Below are 5,709 nucleotides of genomic sequence, written 5' to 3' on the forward strand. Positions count from 1 at the left end.
TAACAGCTTCTTAGAGACCAACTCTTTCTATTAATAATTGACAATGACACTCAATAAAATATAATTTTCACATCATTCAATACACGTAACGATATATTTTGTCGGGACAATAGTTCGAGGATTTTAGCTTGCCTCGTAGGCTAAATCAGAAAATATCCTACTCCTTACGACTCTAAGGTCCAACGTCGAGTGTCAATGGGCCTTTTTCCGACCTGTTGCATAGCAACTAGTCGGTAATTAGGCGCGCGCAGCCCTAGTGCCGACTACCTCCTTGGCGGCTGACTCGGTGGTGAAACAGCCGTCATACCCGCGCTATTCAATTAAATCGTAAACATCGACAATTATTTATTATAACACCCTCCATTAGGACCCTCCAGGGACGTGAAGGGAAAATCGAAACTCCTGTCACAACATAATTTTTAACCATTTTCTTATTACTGTTAGGTTCAACCTACATTTTTACACTCCTCCAACAGCGCACCCTAGAAAGAGCAACGTACATGATTAAACACATCTTCGCGTAGATCAATACCAATTTTTTGAAATGTTTGACCTTGCGATTTGTTGATCGTCATAGCGAACGCAATTTGAATAGGAAATTAGCGTTGCTTAAAAGTAATAAATAAAAAATAATCATCCTCTGAATATAAACTTATCCGATGGATGAATACAATATCACCTTTTTTATCTCCGCTGACAATCTTACAGCGTAAAACATTTCGACCAAGTTGCAATATGAGTAGCCTTGTAGCATTGCACAATCCTTCATTGATACTCAAATTTCTAATGAGCATTACAATGCAATATTGGCGAAGCTGTAATTGATGGGGAGGTAAGCTGGATGGAGATAGAATGTTCAGATATTCAGTTAATATTGTTCCGACATATTCGCTGCTGTCTTTTTCTTCAATAGCATCTATACTTGTATAACTACATTCCGTATTCTCGTCCAGTAGATCTACTACCCTTGCGTTCATTCCATCGACATCAAAATTTCTTGCAGAAAATATTGCACATTTAGCTGCTTTTTTATACTTCTTGTTATTCAATAACTCTCCGTAAATATCATCAACAATATCATCGGATCGCTGGTTACATAGCAAGAAGAAACATGGGGATTGTCTTCACAATCATTCAATTTACCATCACCTACATCTAATAAAAATTCGGCGAATTCTTGCTCCCCGGCAACATTCTCATATTTTCGGTGAGATAGTAGGTGATGGAGTGTGTCCACAATCTACTGTACTTGATTGAAAAATTGACCATCTCACTTCGTGTTCCATTAATGTTGACTAGAAGTAATTGTCGAAAATCACCACCACGGATGAATAGTCTTCAGTTCCAGGTGATCTATTGCTCTAACGGCAATCGGTAGGTAAATGACGCTTGAGGGCTTTTCAATGATCTTATATCCCGGCGGAACCGTAGAAAAGAACTCATGAATCGTGTGCAGTTTCCGCTTATTTATGTAGGATCCTTAGGTTATATTACACTCAACACGTAAAGAATTTATTGAAAGGATGGCTACAGGTTGATCAGGTGTATGGAGCAGGTTTGGAGTGAGTATTCGCTGAGTGAATCCCAAAATTGAACCAATGCCATCATCAGGAATGACATTTATTTCTTCACTACATTTGATTTCACTGCATAATGTATTATTATTGGGTGTAATAGCAAGATCTACACCTTTCATTGATAGTACCTCCTGAAGGTATTTTTCAATACTTTCAAGTTCATAACTCCCTGTAGGGATTATGATGACATCACCTCCAACATAGAATTTATTCTTCCCTTCATCAATATTAGGGATTGCGTGGAAGGTGAATAATTCAATGAGTCCGAGGACATAATTTTTGTTCGGAGAGAGCTCGATTAGGGGAAAATAATGTGTTTCCAATGTAGGAGAACTTGCTGATAGTGTTAACGTGAATGAATCACTCATGTTGATCAACTGAATTTTCTGAGGAATGTGAAGTATATTTATAGCTCATTATTCAGGAATTTTAGACATAAATGTCTGCATATAACAGTATCATCAGTTTGATACTGCTCACAATTGTAGTCTATGACGCTACCAACACCGAAAAAATGAATGAGTTCTTGAGGTGGTTTCAAATTCCCGAAGCTATCGAAATATGTAATTTTCTGTCGATTTTTCCTATAAGCTACCCAATGCGTTCCAGGACCATCTTTGTCATCCAGATTGATGACTGCAGCTTCGAATTGCCATGGACCATCCATAGGTAAATTATTCCTCATGAACACACCTCGAAAATGCGGAATTTCCAATTTTTTAGCATATTTCAATAAATCGCGATCGGTGAGTGCACGATATGGTAGCTTTACATTTCTTTTGGTTTGAGATACAAACCCATACTGCTTTTATATGGTGATAAACGCAATCCTTTGCCAAGAGCGGTCGCTTCTATAGTTTCGTTATGACGCTTATTTTCAGCTAGTTGTTGACGTGTATTTTTCGCATCATTAACAGCTTTTGCTATTCCTGCTGCACCACCTGCGAGTGCTCCCGTAGCGCTTAAGCCTGCAAAGAGCGGTATGAGAAATGGTAGAACACCTCCCACTTTTTCAGGCATAGGCATGATACGAGGCAATTGGATTTTCTTCCTCCCCTCATGCATTTTGACTGCTGCACGAGCACCTTTCAATGCTGCCTTTATAGGATCATCCATTCCTAATTTCATTGATGCTTTCGCGGAATTGACAATTTTCCGAAAGCTGACTTTCGGTTTTCGAGCTTTTAATTTTCCTCCTCCTCCTCCTCCTGCTCCTCCTCGAACACATCCCATTCCGAACTTTCTCTTAATTTTCATTGCTGTTGCTACTCCTAGAGCTGCCGTTCTCTCTAGAATTCCAATATCCCTAGCAATAACGCGCCGCCAAGCCTTTTGCTGCAGTACTGTGTCAGCAGCGTGACGTTCAACCAGATTATGAGGACTCTTTAAATAAGCAATATCATGCGCTTTACAAGCTGTATCAAGGGGATTTATTCCAAAAACACCTCGAGTTAGTCGTTCTGCTAATTTCGTTCCAGGACCACAATACTGATAGCCCGGCACATGTAATTCGATGGGGAGCTTATTCATAATTTTGTTGAGTAGACTTCTTCCGCGAGGTCTTCTCCCAGTCATTGCAAGTTCGCGAGTGTGAAAAAATTGATAAAACTGGATCATTTATAGCTGTTGTAGTCATTCTCACAACGAAGGTCGAAGAACAAACTATAAAATTACCGGTGATAAATTTTGATAAAATAACACATAATGCAGTAGAGAGAATTGAGAAACGTCTTGGGGAACTATTACCAAACCATGTGCAAGCCATCATTTGCGGACCATCAAATTGTGGTAAAACGAATGAATTGCTGAGCCTCATTACCGATCTCAATGGCTTATGTTTCGAGAATCTGTACATCTATTCAAAATCTCTAAATCAAGCGAAATATCAATTCCTCGAACGATTATTGAAATCTATCCCTGAAGTTGGATATTTTCCATTCAGCGAGCATGAAAGCGTTATAAGACGTGAAGATACGAAAAGGAATTCACTCATGATTTTTGATGATGTTGCTTGTGAAAAACAGGATAATATTAGAAATTTCCTTTGTATGGGCATCGGGATGTTGACACCTTCGATCTGTGCCAGACGTACACTCATATTCCAAAACACCTCATACGAGATAACACCAATTTCTTGATACTTTTCAATCACGATGAGAAAAATTTAAAGCATATTTATAATGATCATGTCAATACGGATATGACATTCACAGATTTCAAGAAAATATGTTTGAACTGTTGGAAAGAGGACATCGTGGTTTCATCGACATTGATAAAGATAGAAACGTAAATGATGGGCGATTTAGGAAAGGATTCGATCGCTTTATCACTATAAATAGCTCTGAAGTGTCATCATAAGTGTATTCAGTTTCCAACCTCCAATCAGGCAGGATGAAAAATGCAGATATTTCTAAAGAATTGAGTATTCTAACCGATATTGCGAACGTTAGCAATACTATCAGGAGAAAATTCAAAGCGATAAAATTGCAACGCTGTGCAATGGATGAGCAAATGAATGAAGCATTGAAGCCTGTGATGGCTCCTCTGAAGAAAATGGTTGAAACATCAACCCTACCAACCGCACCTCTATATGCTTCTTCACCACTTCAGTAAGAACACCAACAAAATACAATTGAAAACAAAGGGCGGTTCTTGAGAAGGTCTCCGTCATCATCATCATCATCATCACGAACAGCCCCTTTCAATGATGCCACTGATGGTTCTGAAGAGGATAGTATTATAGTATGCGATGATTCTAGCGATAATACTGCAAACAATAGCAATGAAACTTACGTTCCATCAAGATTGTCACTACCATATACAGAAGAAGAAAGTTATTCCCCAAATGTATTGGCAAATGAATACACAAAAAAAATTATTAATGCACGAACTTTAGAAAAACTAGATACGCAATATGGGGTGCGTTTTGATGCTAGAGCGAACAGTCTGATGATTAGGAATATGAAGGTAGAATTTGGGGAGAAGATAATCAACATTAATGGACATCCTTTTCAACCTACAGAAGGGCTTTTGGAATTATTGTTCATGAAGGTTCCTAATAGAGAAGTCATTTCGGAAGCTGATTTCAATGATTATGCTCACATCCTAAAACTGGGGGGATCAATGTAACTCGTTATCATAAATATATGTGGATTATTAAAAAGTTGATTGATCATGAACCCATAACAGGGAGTGGTTTACCACACAAAATGCTGCTAACACCTGGTAAAATTAATTATGTATATTGGGATGATCAAAATGAATTGGTTGACCACCTACGTTTGCTGCTGGCTTCATAGCAGGCCGGGAATGGTAATCATAATAATGAAGTCATGTCAATCATTGAAGAAATGTGCGAAGCTGGAATAGTTTATTAGATCATGTAAAGACGCCCTCGAGCATCGCATTATGAGCGTTGATCTGTTTGGACGTCAATTGCCAAGTCATAATCAAAGAAGGGGGAGCAATCGCGGTCTTCCCGGATTGGAATTCAAATTGACTGTTGATGGTTAATATGATATGAATTCGAAAAGATTATATAATGTTGGCCATGCAGTAGCAGAAAATGATGTCATATCAAAAAAAATATTGGATTCAGCAATGGAGGAGCTCCGACACCTTCTGAATGATAATCTGCTAGCGTTGAATGAAAAACTGAATAAACTATCTGACGCAATCGATTTTCGGCAATCTGCAGGCGATCGAATGAATGCGAATGACTAATCCCCTAAGTACTATATAATCACCCCTCTGAAGAATATTATTCATATTAAGCGATTAATGCAAGGAAAGAAAGTTCAACTTGTTGGAGAGCTGCATAGACCCGCAAGACGAAATTATCCACTTCGGAAGGTTCACGTTCGCAGCATTGATGAAACATGGCAACCTGATCTTGTGGATATGAAGGCTTACGCCAGCAGTAACCGCAATCATCAATATATTTTAACGATTATCGGTATATTTTCAGAATATGCATGGGCTCTACCAGTTAAGACAAAAAATGCTTTGGATGTTACTAAAGCCATGAAAAGCGTCTCAGCTCTAGGACGCATACCGAAAAAACTGCAAGTTGACAATGGTAAGGAATTTTATAATCAACATTTCAAGAAACTCATGCAACAGAATGATATCC

This window comes from Fopius arisanus, unplaced genomic scaffold (assembly GCF_000806365.1).
Source record: "Fopius arisanus strain USDA-PBARC FA_bdor unplaced genomic scaffold, ASM80636v1 scaffold00099, whole genome shotgun sequence".
Taxonomy (NCBI): domain Eukaryota; kingdom Metazoa; phylum Arthropoda; class Insecta; order Hymenoptera; family Braconidae; genus Fopius; species Fopius arisanus.